The 17451-nt window shown below is 42.2% G+C and overlaps 1 protein-coding gene across 12 annotated transcripts in view; it reads right to left on the bottom strand.

Annotated features, from left to right (window-relative positions):
• sugct (succinyl-CoA:glutarate-CoA transferase) overlaps positions 1–17451 on the bottom strand; it is a 564860-nt gene that overhangs the window by 465227 nt on the left and 82182 nt on the right. The gene's annotated exons all lie outside the window — the stretch shown is intronic.

Raw genomic sequence — 17451 nt, 5'->3', positions numbered from 1 at the left:
GCAAGCCAGTGGCTATTTCATTAGGAGTCTGAGGAGATTTGATATGTCACCAAAAACACTCGCAAATTTCTCAGATGTACCCTGGAGGGCATTCTAACTGGCTGCATCACCGTCTGGCATGGGGCGGCTACTGCACAAGATCAAAGTAAGCTGCAGAGTTGTAAAATTGGTCAGCTCCACAATGGGCACTAGCATCTGAAGTATTCAGGACATCTTCAAGGAGTGGTGCCTCAAAAAGGCAGATCCATCATTAAGGACCCCCATCACTCAGCACATGTCCTCTTCTCATTGCTACCATCAGGACGGAGGTACTGAAGCCTGAAGGCACACACTCAATTGTAATTCACAGTTTTTATATGTATTGCAATGTACTGCTGCCAGAAAGTAAACAAATTTCACAACATATGCCAGTGATATTATACTGATTCTGAACTACTCTCACTGCAATCCGCAGCCTGTAAATTCCTTTTAAGTAACATACTTTTGAACCGCCTTAACACACTAGCAATTTTGTGATCTTGTGAGCTATGGACTCACTCATTTTCAAGGTCTCCAACTCATGTTGTCAAAATTAATTGCTTATATATTAGAATTATTATTTTCTGTTAGAAACATAGTAAGTAGGTGCAGGAGTAGGCCATTCGGCATTTCGAGCCTGCACCGCCATTCAGTATGATCATGGCTGATCATCCAACTCAGAACCTTGTACCAGCCTTCCCTCCATACCCCCTGATCCCTTTAGCTGCAAGGGCCATATCTAACTCCCTCTTAAATATAGCCAATGAACTGGCCTCAAACTGTTTCCTGTGACAGAGAATTCCACAGATTCACCACCCTCTGTGTGAAGAAGTTTTTCCTAATCTTGGTCCTAAAAGGCTTCCCCTTTATCCTCAAACTGTGACCCCTCGTTCTGGACTTCCCCAACATCAGGAACAAATTTATATTTACTGTGAATTTACTGTGTTTCTTTATATTTACTGTGAATGCTCACAAGTAAATGAATCTCAGGATTATATATGGTGATAAATATCTACTTGGATAATAAACTTACTTTGAACTTGATATAAGCTTCACTTCTAAATCATTGGCGTAAGCATAAACAGAAGGTTGAAGAACAACAAATTGCAGATGCCTGATTCAAACTAAAGAGAAATGCTGGTGGAAATCACAACTTGCAAAAGTTGGTTGGAGTAATTGTTTGAGGGAACATTGGCTCAACCATCAGGCTCTTGTACCAGAGAGGATAACTTCACTCAACTCATCATTGAACTGTTCCCACAACCTATGGACTCACTTTTAATGACTCTTCATCTCATGTTCAAAGTTCATAGTACATTTTATTGTCAAAGTCTCAATAACGATTGCTTATTTATATATTATTATTATTATTCCTTTTTTTCTTTCTTTTTGTATTTGCACAATTTGCTGTCTTTTGCACGCTGGTTGTCTGCCTTGTTGGTGCAGTATTATGGTTTTTGGATTTACTGAGCATGCCCACAAACTTCATAATACAAGGATGAAGAGAAATTTCTTTAGCCAGAGGATGATGAATCTGTGGAATTCATTGTCACAGACGGGCTGTGGAGGCCAATTCGTTGGGTATATTTAAAGCAGATGTTGATAAGTTCTTGATTAGTATGGATGTCAAAGGCTATGGGGAGAAGGTAGAATAATGGGATTGAGAGATAAATCAGCCATGATCAAATGGCAGAGTAGATTCGATAGGGCAAATTGCCGAATTCTGTCCTTATGTCATATGGCCTTATGGTCTTATAATTGCTGATGCCCATAGATCTAACTAGACTAAGGAAATGGAGTAGTAAAATCAAGTGCAAAGCTCCCTAACACAACAGGACATAAAAGGAGTCAATCGCCCTTCTCCACACCCCAAACCAGGCAATGTGACAAGATTTAATACCAACATCAAAGACAGAGGAAAGCTACAGTCATCAGACATAGTGTAGATCAGAAAAACTGAGGAAGGTGGTCCTCACCACAGCAATAAACGTACATGAGCAGGAATGCAGAGGTGAGTTTCAGGGCAGTGAAACCAATGATAAAGCAATAGATAGTACACAGCAAACACTACTGTGGAACAAGATCGCCACAGAGCTACTAGATTATATTGAACTGCAATTACCAGACCTGGGAAAATTGTTCACGACCAAATCATTTCATAATTTTGTGACTGAGTAGATAAATACCAGTCCACAGGCAAAGCGCTCCCCATCGTTGAGCACATCCACAAGGAGCATTGCCACAAGAAAGCAGCATCCATCATCAAGGACCCCCATTATCCAGACTAAGATCTCTATTCACTACTGCCACCAGGTTCAGGAACAATTTACGCTCTAACCACTAAGCTCATGAGCTAGTGTGGATAATTTCACTCACCTCAACTCTGAACTGATTCCACAAACTACAGACTAACTCTGTAACTCATGTTCTCGGTATTATTTATTTATTTATTATTTTAAGTTTGCATTTTCTTGCCTTTTGCACATTGATTGTTTGTCAGTCTTTCTGTGGAGTTTTTCAATGATTCTATTGCATTTCTCTGGTTTACTGTAAATGTCTGCAAGACAATGAATGTCAGGGTAATACAGTGGATACTGATTAATTGGGACATAGTGAGTCTGGTACATTTTGGCCCAATTAAGTGGCTGCTCCAGTTAGCCGAAGTTTCATGGAAATAGTTACAAAAAAGACAAACTACTGTTAAACTGAATAACAATTTATGTAATTAAATGATATACAGAACAAATTAGAACGCTACCAATACCTCCCCAATACTAGAAAACTGTGTATTAGTTCACAATAGTTATCGACAGAGGAGTTCATCTGCCGTGTTCTCTTGATTGACTGTAAATGAACAAAATCAACGCAGACACCTAGTGCAGATAATGGACTGTCTTCATACAAAACATCTTCCAAATCTTCATTTTCATTGTAACATTCAAGATGACTGTTGATACTTCTATAAGTCCTAACTTGTTTAAGTAGTGAATTGTTTCATTTTCACTCCAACCATTTCTGGCACCTGCAAGTCTAAATGTTTGAAACTACTGTGAGCAAAACGGTTCTGAATTATCTTGCTGCTTATTTTTCGCCAACCGTCAATAGTCAATAGTTTTCAATAGTTCCATTTAATATCAGAGAATGTATGCAATCACTGCTTTTTGAACACAAACACACATAACCAAAGCTATTTAAAAACTAATTGTTCTAAGCACAATTAGAGTAGAACGACCATGAAAGTGCACACGCGTGGTGTTAGTTAGAAACTGTTCGGCAACAGTCTCTTCAACCCAGTCACTTAGCATGGTGTCCCAAATAAACAAAGGGAATCCCGGTTATTTTCCTGATTTAGTTTTTGTACTTTAAGAGCTGTCCCAAATTAACAGCTACCTCAATTAACCAGAATCTACTGTATAATGTGACATATATATACATTTATAATAAATTTAGTTTGAACTTTGAACACTGTTAAACAGAACACACAAATTGAAATTTAATGCTATTAGCACAGCAGATTGTACCAAGAAGTAGCTTGGGAGAGATAGACATTAATGCTTGTATATTTATTTGGGTTTATTGGAGCAGTGGTTAGTTGAGACTCCACACTAACTGTGAAAGTCAGAACAAATACAGGAGGATACAAGAGTTGCAGTGCCATCTAGCGTCACTGCATGGTAGTACAGTAATTACTCTGTCAGCTATCGAGGCCAATGAACACTGCCAACATGGGGGAATGACCACATTGCCAAATCTTCCCAGTAGCTCAAAGATACTGTATAATATATTTCATTATTAATCATTGACTGATGACAGCATTACAAAATCAGTTTCTTATGGAGTCCAGAGGAAGCACAAAACTGCAGAAATTCCCCTCAAAGGGCCTACATCATGTTGTACCTAGAGCACGGATTTGTTCCTCATGGTTTTCAAATGCCAGGAAATGACCGCAAAAGCATAAGGTGAGCATCAGTACTTTTCAAAAAACAAAATATTGCTGTCTCTGGATATCTGAAATAAAGTGAGAAGAACTGGAAGTCATAAACACAAGGGATTCTACAGATGCTGGAAATCCAAAGTACCACACAAAATGCTGGAATAACTCAGCAGGTCAGGGAGCATCTGCGGAAAGGAATGAAGAGTTGACATTTCAGGTCTTGGCATAGGCGCTGCTAGAACTGCTGAGTTACTCCAGTATTTTGAGAGGAATACTGGAAATCGCAAATTAGCCGTTATCCACATAGAGAGAAACAAAGCTAAAATTTCATCTCAATGACATTTCATCAGAATTGGAACTAACTGAAGATTTTAAGACTTAAGGGGAAGGGAAGAGGAGATCAGAATGCAGGTCTCATGAAACTGTGAAAGGCAGAAGAGATTAAAAACAAAGGTGATGGATGCATAGTGAAGGTGATGGGAGATTTACCATGATCCTGCCTGGATTAGAGAGCAAAATGGTGGAGGAACTCAGCAGGTTAAGCAGTATCTACGGAGAGGCATGCAGACCGGTGGTGCAGTCAGACTTCAAGGTGAGTGGTCTTGTGTTCAAATCCAGCTGGCTCCTTGCACACTTTCCATGTGTGCTGGGTTGAGTATGCTAAAGAAATGGCATGGTTGCTGCCCAATGTGCCACAAGGCGTGGAGAGGAATAACAACAGAGGGGAATAAACAGTTGGAGATTTGGGCTGAGACCTTTCATCAAGACCAGGCAGGAAAGGAGAAGAAACAAGAATAATAAGGTTGGAGAAGGAAACAGGAGTGGATTAGAGAGCATAACTTATGAGGAAAGATTGAGTGAGCTAGGGCCTTTCTTTTTGGAGAGAAGGAGGTGGAGAGGAGACTTGACAGAGTTGTACAAGATGATAAGAGGGACAGATCGAGTGGATAGCCAGATATATTTTCCCAGGGCAGTAATTGCTAATGTGAGGGAGCATAATTTCAAGCTAATTGCAAGAAAGGAAGTATAAAAGACATCAGAGGTAAGTTTTTTATACAGACAGTGGAGGGTGCATGGAATGCCCTGCTAGCGGTGGTGATAAAAGCAGATAATTAAGGACATTCAAGAGACTCTTGGATAGGCACATGGATGGTGATGTGCAAGGGAAGGGTTAGATCAGTGGTTCCCAAAGCGAGCAATATCACCCTTTAAGAGCTGTGGAAGTTTCTAAGGGGACGCTTGGCAGCAGGAAAACCAGCTGAGTGATTACAGGCTGAAATTTAGTAATTAATTAATTATTAGCATTTCATCCTCAGTGCTTCATAATTGATTTCAATGATCACGTAATTATCTCATCTCTTGCTAACCCACCATTCTCTTAGACTTTGCTCAAAGTGCATTATAGTTGTTGAAAAGCAATGTGACAATTCTATATTTGGCATTTCATGAGAAATCTAGACTGAAGAAATCATAAGAACATAAGAAATAGGAGCAAGAGTAGGCCATCTGGCCCGTCGAGCCTGCTCCTGCATTCAATAAGATCATGGCTGATCTAGCCATGAACTCATCTCCACCTACCTGCTTTTTCCCCATAACCCTTAATTCCTCTACTAGGCAAAAATCTATCCAATCTTGTCTTAAATATATTTACTGAGGTAGCCTCCACTGCTTCATTGGGCAGAGAATTCCACAGATTCACCACTCTCTGGGAAAAGCAGTTCCTCCTCATCTCCGTCCTAAATATTCTCCCCCGAATCTTGAGGCTATGTCCCCTAGTTTTAGTTTTACCTATCAGTGGAAACGACTTTCTGGTGTCTATCTTATCTATCCCTTTCATAATTTTATGTGTTTCTATAAGATCTTCTCTCATTCTTCTGAATTCCAGGTGACTCAATCTCTCCTCATCTCTGGAGTCAACCTGGTGAAGCTCCTCTGTACCGCCTCCAAAGCCAGTATATCCTTCCTCAGGTAAGGAGACCAGAACTGCATGCAGTATTCAAGGTGTGGCCTCAGCAATGCCCCTGTACAGTTGCAGCATAACCTCCCTGCTCTTCAATTCAATCCCTCTAGCAATGAAGGCCAACATCCCATTTGCCTTCTTGATCACCTGCTGCACCTGTAAACCAACCTTTTGTGATTCATGCACAAGCACTCCCAATTCCCTCTGCACAGCAGCATACTGAATTTTTTTTTTACCATCTAAATAATAATCTGATCTTCCATTTTCCTTCCAAAGTGCATTTACTTAACCTATCTATACCTCTCCTCAGACTCTCCGTATCTTCTGCACAATTTGCTTTTCCACTCAATTTGGTATCATCAGCAAATTAGATACACTATACTCGGTCCCCTCTTTCAGATCGTTAATGTATACCGTGAACAGTTGCAGGCCCAGTACTGACCCCTGCAGCACACCGCTCACCACCGATTGTCAACCAGAGTAACACCCATGTATCCCAATTCTCTGCTTTCTATTAGTTAGCCAATCATTTATCCGTGCTAATACATCACCCCAACTCTATGCATCCTTATCTTATGGACAAGTCTTTTATGTGGCACCTTATCAAATGCCTTCTGGAAATCCAAGTAAATAACATCCATCTATTCCCCTCTATCCACTGCGCTTGTTATATCCTCAAATAACTCCAGTAAGTTTGTCAAGCAGGACCTGCTTTTGCTGAATCCATGCTGCATCTGCCTGATGGATCCATTTCTTTCCAAACGCTTCGTATTTGTTCGTTAATGATAGCATCAAGCATTTTCCCAACTACAGATGTTAAACTAATTGGCCTATAGTTACTTGTCTTTTGCCTACATCCTTTTTTTGAACAGTGGCGTGTCATTTGCCGTCTTCCAATCCGCTGGAACCTGCCCAGAGTCCAGAGAAGTTTGGTAAATTATCACCAAGACCTCTACTATAATTTCTGCAATTTCTTTCAGTACCCTGGGATGCATTTTATCAGGACCAGGGGACTTATCTGTCTCCAGGCCCACAAGTTTGCTCAGCACTACCTCTTTAGTAATAGCTATTGTATCGAGGTCCTCACCTCCCATTGCACCCATAACATCTCTCTTTGGCATGTTGGATGTGCTTTCCACTGTGAAGACCAACACAAAATAGTCATTCAAAGCCTGTGCCATTTCCTCATTACCCAATATCAATTCCCCCTTCTTGTCCTCCAAGGGACCTACATTCATTTTAGCCACCCTTTTCCACTTTATATAATTGACCCACCCAGCCAACACACTTTTCGTCCCTCTTCCCTCCGGGAGAAGGCTCAGGAGCTTGAAGACTCGTACGGCCAGATTTGGGAACAGCTTCCTTCCAACTGTGATAAGACTGCTGAACGCATCCTGACCCGGATCTGGGCTGTAGCCTCCAAATATCCGGACCTGCCTCTCGGTTTTTTTGCACTACCTTACTTTCCATTTTTCTATTTTTTATTTATGATTTATAATTTAATTGTTTAATGTTTACTAATTTTACTATTTTTAATATTTAATATTTGTAATCCAGGGAGTGGGAAGCGCAGAATCAAATATCACTGTGATGATTGTACGTTCTAGTATGAATTGTTTGGCGACAATAAAGTATAAAGTATAAAAACTTTTTGCTATCCACTTTTATATTTTTTTCCTAGTTACTTTCATAATCTACCTTCCCTTTCTTTATTGCTTTTTAAAGTTTTCCCAATCTTCACTACACTTGGTGACTTTGTATGCACCAGCTTTTAGTTTGATGCCTTATTTTATTTCCTTAGTTATCCAAGGCTGGCTATCCCCACCCTTACTGTCCTTGCTTTTAACTGGAATATATTTTTGTTGAGCACCGTGAAAAATCTCTTTGAAAGTCTTCCACTGTTCCTCAACTGTCCCACCATATATCCTGTGTTCCTAGTCTACACTAGCCAAACCCTCCATCATCCCATTGTAGTCTCCATTGTTTAGGCATAATACACTGGTTTTAGATTGAACTACTGCACCCTCCATCTGTATGAGAAACTCATTCATACTGTGATCACTCTTTCCAAGAGAATCTCTAACTACAAAATCACTAATTTTACCTGTCTCATTGCACAGGACCAGATCTAAGATAGCATGTTTCCTTGTAGGTTCAGTAACATGCTGTTCAAGAAAGCCATCATGGATGCAGTCTATAAAGTCCTTCTTAAGACTGCCTCGACCAACTTGATTCACCCAATCTATGTGCATGTGAAAATCCCCCATGATAACTGCTATTCCATTCTTACATGCCTCAGATATTTCCCTGTTTATTGCCTGTGCCACTGTAAAGTTATTATTCGGTGGTTGATAGACAACTCCTGCCAGTGAGTTTTTTCCCTTTACTATTCTTAATCTCTACCCCGATGGATTCACCATTCTGCTCCTTAGATCTTGCATCGTCTCTATCACCCTGATCTCATCTTTATTTAAGAGCGCCACCCCACCTCCCTTACCTTCCTGCCTATCCTTCCGTATTACCTGATATCCTTGGATATTTAATTCCCAATCCTCTCCACCCTGCAGCCACATTTCTGTAATGGCCACTAAATCATATCTCTTTGTACTGATTTGTGCCACAAGTTCACTGACCTTGTTTCAAATACTACGGGGATTCAAATAAAGTGCCCTTACACTCATTGTGCTTTTACTATCTTGTAATCTTTTTCTCTTTTGCATTTGACTTTTCTTCACTCCACTCTTACTTTCCTCTTTTTTATCTTTTGCTTTTTATCCTTATCCATACTTTTCTTTTTTACTTTATTCATACTTCTCCAATCTGTTGAACCCACCCCCCCCCCCACTATTTAGCTTAAAGCCGTATCCACAGCCCTAGTTATGCAATTCGCTAGGATCCACGTCCTATCACAATTCAGGTGGAGCCTGTCCCATTGTATAGTTCCCTACTTCCCCAATACTGGTGCCAATTTCCCATGAATTCAAACCCACTTCTCCCACACCAATCCTTGAGCCACGCATTTAACCCTCTAATCTTTTTGACCCTATGCCAATTTGCACATGGCTCAGACAGTAATCCAGAAATTACCACCTTTTTGGTTCTGCTTTTTAATTTAGTCCCTAGCTTCAAAGTTCCCTCAGCAGAACCTCGTTCCCCATTCTACCTAAGTTGTTGGTACCCACATGGACCACGGTAACTCCCACTGCAAAATCCTCTGCAGGTTAGGTAATATGTCCCGAACCCGGGCACCAGGCAGGCAACACAGCCCTTGGAACCATGTCTAGTCAGAAGCTGCCAATATCTGTTTTCCTGTTCCATTTTCTTCCTTTGTAGTGTTAACGTTCATTTAATTTTGATTCACAGTTCCTCAATGCATTGATATTTTTAGTCATAATTTAGGTGCATCCCTCTCCAAAATGTGTTACATTGGTACTAAAAACCATTTTCATGGTGTCAACAATACTAGAGAGGAGAGGACTAGAATATAAATGCAAAGGTGTAATGCTGAGGCTTTATAAGGCATTGGTCAGATTGCATATGGAACATTGTGGGCAGTTTTGGGCCCCTTATCTCACAGAGGATGTGCTGGCATTGGAAAGAGTCCAGGAGAATGATCCAGGAATTAAAGGGTTAACATATGAGGAGTGTTTGATGGCTCTGAGCATGTACGCACTGGTTTATAAGAATGGGGGGGGGGGGATCTCACTGAAACCTGCTGCATATTAAAAAGCCTAGATAGAGTGGATGAGGAGAAGAAGATGTTTCTTCCAGCGGAGGAGTCTAGGACCAGAAGGCACAGTCTCAGAATACAGGTATGTCCCTTTAGAACAGAGATGAGGAGGAATTTCTTCAGCTAAAGGGTGGTGATTAGGCGGCTATAGGGCCAAGTCATTGAGTATATTTAAAGCAGAGGTGGGTAGGTTCTTGATTGGACAGGGTGTCAAAGGTTTACGAGGAGGAGAATAGGACTGAGAGGATAATAGATCAGCCATGATGGAGTGGCAGAGCAGATTCGATGGGCCAACCAGCCTAATCCTGTTCCTTTATGTTATGGTTTTATACCAGATTCATAAAATATAAACAATAACCAAAGAAGTAATGGTGTGCACATGAATACAAAGCTCTTGCAAATGTTTCCATTTACTGTGCAATGCATACAAAAGTGTACATGTATAACTGCATAAGTATGAGAACTGAAAGCCTATCTTCCACTTCGGTATGCGTTACTCAAACTTATCTGTCAGCCATGCAATCATTTGCATCTGGATTTCCATACAGCAATAGGCCAAACGACTAGAAAACAACCAGAACATGATGCTAAAATCATTTGTGGCAGGGTGGGAACAGGAGAAATACTTTTTAAAAAAACGTTCAGAAGGTTCTTAGAATAAGAAATGTAAGATGACACAAGGCCTGCAGATAATTAGCACTATTTAGTTTCCAACTCAATACAACTTGTTCTTGGCCTATAGTTTTCACAGCAATGGTGCTTTTGAAAAACATGCAAGCAACAATGGTACTGTAATGCTAAATCAATATTTTTAAAGATTAGCAGTATTGTCTCAAGTGCATCAAAAACATAAAGTGAAACTAGTCAAATCAAATCAGTGGGGATTGTGCTGGGCTCTTTACCCACTTCTGGCACCAGCATAGCATGACCACAACCTAGTAACCCTAACCATTAGATATAGGTGCAGAGTTAGGCCATTTGGCCCATCAAGTCTACTCCACAACCAGGACACCTTCGGACTGTGGGAGGAAACTGGAGCACCTGGAGGAAACCCATGCAGTCATGTGGAGAATGTACAATCTCTTTGCAGACAGTGGCGGAGACTGAAACATGATCAGTGATTTTTAGGGAACAGTGATCACAATATGACCGAGTTCACTTTGAAATTTGAGAAGGAGAAACTAAAATCCAATGTGTTGGTATTTCAGTGGAATAAAGGAAATTACAACAGCATGAGAGGGAAACTGGCCAAAGTTGACTGGAAAGGAACACTAGCAGGAAGGACAGCAGAGCAGCAATGGCTGGAGTTTCTGCGAAAAAATGAGGGAACTGCAAGACAGATATATTCCAATAAGAAGAAATTTTCAAATCGAAGAAGGACACTACTGTGGCTGACAAATGAAGTCAGATCCTAAGTAAAAGCAAAAGAGAGGGCATACAAGGAAGCCAAAGCCAGTGGGAAGATAGAGGATTGGGAAGCTTTTAAAAACTTGCAGAAGAAAACTAAGAGGGTCATTAGAAAGGAAAAGATGAATTATGAAAGGAGCTGGGCGACTAATATTAAAGAAGATACTGAAAGCTTTTTTAAGTACTGTATATAAAGGGTAAAAGAGAGACGAGGGTAGATATGGGGCTAATAGAAAATGATGCTGGAGATATTGTAATAAGAGACGCAGAGATGGCAGAGGAATTGAATGCATATTTTGCATCAGTCTTCACAGTGGAAGACATCTGCAGTATACCAGACATTAAAGAGTATCAGGGAAGTGAAGTATGTGTGCAGTGAAAATTGCGACTGAGAAGGTGCTCGAGAAGCTTAATGGTCTGAGGGTGGATAAATTAACTGGACCTGATGGAACGCACCCTTGGGTTCTGAAGGAAGTAGCTGGAGAGATTGTGGAGGCATGATCTTTCAAGAATCAATAAATTCTGGCATTGTACCGGATGACGGGAAAATTGCAAATGTTACTCCGCTATTTAAGAATGATGGGAGGCAGCAGAAAGGAAACTCTTGACCTGTTAGCCTGACATCAGTGGTTGGGAAGTTGTTGGAATCGATTGTTAGGAATGCGATTACGGAATACCTGGAGGCACCTGACAAGATAGGCCAAAGCCAGCATGGGTTCCTGAAAGGAAAATCCTGCCTGGCTAACCTACTATAGTTTTTTGAGGAAATTAGAAGCAGAGTAGACAAAGGAGATGCAGCAGATATGGTGTACTTGGATTTTCAGAAGGCCTTTGACAAGGTGCCACACATGAGGCTGCTTAGCAAGGTAAGAGCCCATGGAATTACAGGGAAGTTACGGTATTGTATTGGCTGATTGGCATAAAACAGAAAGTGGGAATAAAGGGATCCTATTCTGGCTGGCTGCTATTACCAGTGGAGTTCCACAGGGGTCGGTGTTGGGGCCGCTGCTTCTTACGATGTATGTCAATGATTTGGACTATGGGATTAATGGATTTGTGGCTAAATTTGCCAATGATACAAAGACAGGTGGAGGAGCGGGTGGTGTGGAGGAAACAGAGAGCCCACGGAGAGACTTAGATAGTTTAGGAGAATGGGAAAAGAAGTGGCAAATGAAATACAATGTTGGAAAGTGTATGGCCATGCACTATGGTGGAAGAAATAAACGGGCGGACTATTATTTAGATGGGGAGAGAAATCAAAATGCAGGGATGCAAAGGGACTTGGGAGTCCTTGTGCAAGATACCCTAAAGGTTAAGCTCCAGGTTGAAGTCAGTTGTGAAGAAGGTGAATGCAATGTTGGCATTCATTTCTAGAGGTATAAAATATAAGAGCAGGGATGTGATGCTGAGGCTCTACAAGGCACTCGTAAGGCCATACTTGGAGTATTGTGTGCAGTTTTGGGCTCCTTATTTTAGAAAGGATATACTGACATTGGAGAGGGTACAGAGAGGATTCACGGGAATGATTCTGGGAATGTGAGGGTTACCGTATGAGGAACATCTGGCAGGTCTTGGGCTGTATTCCCTGGAGTTCAGAAGAATGAGGGGGGATCTCATAGAAACATTCCGAATGTTAAAAGGCCTGAACAGATTAGATATGGCAAAGTTATTTCCCATGGGAAGGGATTCTAGGACAAGAGGACGTGACTTCAGGATTGAAGGACGTCCTTTTAGAACTGAAATGTGGAGAAATTACTTTAGTCAGAGGGTGGTAAATCTGTGGAATTTGTTGCCACGAGAGACTGTGAAGGCCAAGTCACTGGGTGTATTTAAGGCAGAGACAGATAAGTTCTTGATTAGCCAGGGCATCAAAGGAGAAGGCAGGGGAGTGGGGATAAGGTCTTATGATTGCTTGCATTCTGAAGTGATGTGCTTAACTGGTACACTCATGCACCAACCTGATACTTAAGCCTATCATTTTAACCCCATTTCCACCATTGCCTGTAAGGAGTTTATACATCCTCTCCGTGACTGCTTAGGTTTATTCCGAATGCTCCAATTTCCTCCAAAAGTCCAAAAACATACTGGTTAGTAGGTTAATTGGTCATTATAAATTCTCCTGTGATAGTTAGTTAGTTACTGCCTGTTATGTTGCTGGCGCTTAGGGTGGCAATGAAGGTCCTCCATCTCGGTCTCTCCTTGGCATCCTCTCCATTGTGCCCCAGATGTGGTTCAGGGCCCTTATTTCTACCTCTCTGGTACGGCAACAAGTTGTCTTTGGTCTCCCACAGTTCCCCTGTCCTTCAGGGGTCCAATGAAGTGCCGTCTTGATGACGGAGTTAGCCTCTCTTCTCATCAGGTGCCCAATCCATCCCCAACAATTCCTCATGATGACTGTGGCCATGTCCCCTTGGTGACACTGAAGGAGCAGGGTGTGGTTGGAGATCTTTTTTAGCCAGAAAATATGTTGGATCTTCTGGAGGCTCATGGTGAGGAATGACGACAGCTTAGCAAGATTGCGCTGTGTCATGCGCCAGCATTCTGACCCATACAAGAGTGTGGACAGAACACAGCTCTGTTACAGCTTCACCTTGGTGTGAACAAGGTTGATCCCCACATGTTGCTCATTGACTTGAAGATGTTTCTAGCTTTGCTGAGTTTACCCTGAATGTTGTCCTTGGTCCCACCATCCTGCCAAATGGTGCTGCCCAGTTAGGCGAACCTGCTGGTGCTGGGTAAGTCTGCGCCGTATGGCTTGACAGGAGGAAGAGACTCTACATTGAGGGTCATGGTCTCAGTCTTTCTCCAGCTGACTCTGAGTCCAACCTGTCCACCAAAGATACACCGGCACTGAGTTTTCTCTTGCATGTGCTGGTGTGTGATGGTAATGCATTGTCATCCACAAAGTCAAGGTCTTCCAAGGTAGAGAATAGAGTCCACCTAATGCCTCTCTGCTTATCTTTTGTTATTTGTCTCACAACCCAATCACCAGGTTAAATAATATCACCGGCATCACACAGCCTTGCCTGACTCCTGTCTTGATTTCAAAGCTCAAATTCCTGTCCCCAGCTGTGTAGGTGAAGTTAGCATAGGATAAGCTGGATAAATTTGGAAGGGATCCCAAATGATCTGAGAATGCAGCAGAGGCTCTCCTTGTGGATGCTTTTCAAGTCCATAAAATTCACATAAAGTCATCTCTGTGTACTGTTCTATGACGTTACATGGTCTGAAGATCTGCGTCTCCATGCAGTGTTCTACGCAGTTACACCGTCTGAAGATCTGCGTCTCCGCGCACCGTTCTACGCGGTTACACCGTCTGAAGATCTGCGTCTCCATGCAGTGTTCTATGCGGTTACACCATCTGAAGATCTGCGTCTCCGCGCACCGTTCTACGCGGTTACACCGACTGAAGATCTGCGCCTCCGCGCACCGTTCTACGCGGTTACACCGTCTGAAGATCTGCGCCTCCGCGCACCGTTCTACGACGTTACACCGTCTGAAGATCTGCGCCTCCGCGCACCGTTCTACGACGTTACAGGGTGTGAAGATCTGTTTGACACAGCCTCTGCTTCTCCCGAAGCCAGCATGCTGTTTTCTCAAACACACATCGACAATGACTTTGATGAGAATCTTGCTGGGCACTGACAAATGTGTGACACTACGTCAGATGCTGCAATTATTTAGTGCTCCTTTCTTGGGGATCCCAACAGTAACTCCCTTTGTCCAGTTCTTGGGTACTTGTCCACGTTCCCAGATTATAAGAAACAGTGGTTGCAGGATGGCTGCTGCAATTTTTGGTTAGCTTTGAACAGCTCAGCATTCAAGTTGTCATGTCCTGCAGCTTTGTTGTACTTTAATGATTTAACCTCTTCTTTCTTAGCTGGATCTGTACTGATGTTGAGGTCCTCTGCTGCCTCTTGTATGTCAGGTTCTTCATCTGGCGTTGGTCTACTCAGCAATTCTCTGAAATACTCTGTCCATTGTGCTTCTTGCTCTTTCTCAGTTGTCAAAAGCTGACTATTCTCATCTCTCATGCAACCACTGGATCTGGCCAGGAACTTTCTGCATATCAATTTTGAAATCTTGTATATATTTCCCTGATCACCTCAACTGGCTGCTGCTTTGGCCTCCCCCGCAAGGTCTTCAATGTAGACTCTCTTACCTTTCTTAGAGTCCCTTCACTTTCTTGTTAGCTTCAGTATATGCGAGTTGAAGTTTCTCCTTAATCCGTGTCGACTTTGCATCTAACACTTTCTTCTTAATGAGTCCTGACGAAGGGTCTCGGCCTGAAACGTCGACTGCACCTCTTCCTAGAGATGCTGCCTGGCCTGCTGCGTTCACCAGCAACTTTTATGTGTGTTGCTTGAATTTCCAGCATCTGCAGAATTCCTGTTGTTTGCTTCTTAATTTTCTGTCTTTCGTAAAAGGCTGAACGTTTTCTGATTTCTCTATTCTTTATTCTTCTTTCTAGCTCTGGACAAACCTCACTGCTCTCCTTGAAGACTGAGGCAATCCATTTTCACATTGTGTTGATCTTGTCTACTGACACATCCTCGTCAAGGTCTTGCAAGGCCTGGAATCTGTCCTGAATGCAGAATGGTGAAGGTAGATCTCACACTGGTTTCCTACGTTAGTAGTTAGATCTCCCACGACTATGATTATGTCATTGCATGGTGCTACCGTTCATAGAAAACATCCTTTTCTTCAATGTCACTATCATTATTTGGGTCATAGAACTGGATCACAGTCATGTTCACTTGCTTCCCTTTCAGCCTGACTCTCATCAGCCTTCTGTTGATTGGTTTCCACTCTAGCAAGCGCCTCTCAATGCCTCTCTTCAAAATGACAGCTACACCATCATGATGCTGACCACATTCCCTTGCTGAGTATAAAACTGTTTCACGAGTTGCTGCCTTTAGTCTGCCAGACCCTGTCCATCTGCTTTCACTGACGCCCAGTACATGAAGGTTGTAACAACACATTTCTGCAGTTATTTATGCCAGCTTGCCAATGTTGCACATGGTTCATACATTACAAAACAATTTTTGGTCTTAATCCCGGCAGTGTTCAGAGCTTCCTTCATCGAGCCAGTAGCTTCCTTTTGGTGTTCACTACTGTCAATCATGCAAATCCCGGGTGGAGACTCAGGAGTACCGTCACACACACAGATATAAGATCCTTCATTGCTGCTTCCATAGGTCTCTGGGTCACTGAGGCACACAAGCCTCCAAACCCTATGACAAGTCTGTGGTCCTTTTAGAGGTGTCTTGTGATAGGCTAGGGTTAAATCGGGGGATTGCTGGGCAGAGTGGTTCAAAGGGCCGGAAGGGCCTAGTCCACAATGTATCTCAATAACCAGATCCCCAGCTATGGGTAAATAGCCCCACTGCCTAATGGGCAGCCTCAGGAGAGGCAAAGGCTGCAGGAGAAAACCCAGACAGCAAATCCAGAGAGGAACACCTCAGGCGGCTGGACGTCGCTGAACATCCTTCTGGCAGCTCCTGCAGCCAATATGTTGCCACACCGGTGAGACAGAGAGGGGGATCTTGACAACTGGGCATCCCAAGATCTCCATATGTTCCACCCAGGATCTCCATATGTTCTGCTCCAGTGCCACTTAATCCAGACAGATACCATCATTATCATAATCGTCTCAATAAGTAAATAAATACATCAGGATAATTCACACGCTTCAACATGCTGAAATTAAAGTTTAAAAGTAGGACAATGGGTTCCTTTCCCTCCCTCTCAATTATCACAAGTAACTGAGTCACTTGAAAGGGAACTAGAAACAGTCACTGGTCAGACTAACCACATTTTAATTATAAAATGTATCTTTTATTTCAATGCTACAACCAAAACCAGCAAAAACAAAATAAGTTCATAAGCCCGTAAGATATAGGAGCAGAATTAGGCCATTTGGCCCATCGAGTCTACTTTGCCATTTCATCAAAGCTGACTTAATTTTCCTCTCAGCCTCAATCTCCCACCTTCTCCCCATGACGCTTCATGCCATGACTAATCAAGAATCTATCAACCTCTGCCACAAATATACATAAAGACTTGGCTTCCACAGTTTCACAATTCCACAGATTCACAACTCTCCGGCTAAAGAAATTCTTCGTCATCTCCATTCTAAAAGGATGCCCCTATATTCTGAGGCTGTGTCCTCTGGTCTTAGACTTTCCCACCATAGGAAAATACTCTCCACATCCACTCTATCAAGGCCTTTCACCATTTGATAGGTTACAATAAGGTCACCCCTCATTCTTCTCAATTCTAGTGAATACAAGCCCAGAGCCATCAGACTCTCTTCATATGACACGCCATTCAATTCTGGAATCAGTTTCGTGAATCTCCTTTGAACCCTCTCCAGTTTCAACACATCCTTTCTAAGATAAA

The sequence above is a fragment of the Mobula birostris genome, chromosome 1 (assembly GCF_030028105.1).
Source record: "Mobula birostris isolate sMobBir1 chromosome 1, sMobBir1.hap1, whole genome shotgun sequence".
NCBI classification, from domain to species: domain Eukaryota; kingdom Metazoa; phylum Chordata; class Chondrichthyes; order Myliobatiformes; family Myliobatidae; genus Mobula; species Mobula birostris.
This window is presented reverse-complemented; position numbering and strand designations above follow the sequence as displayed.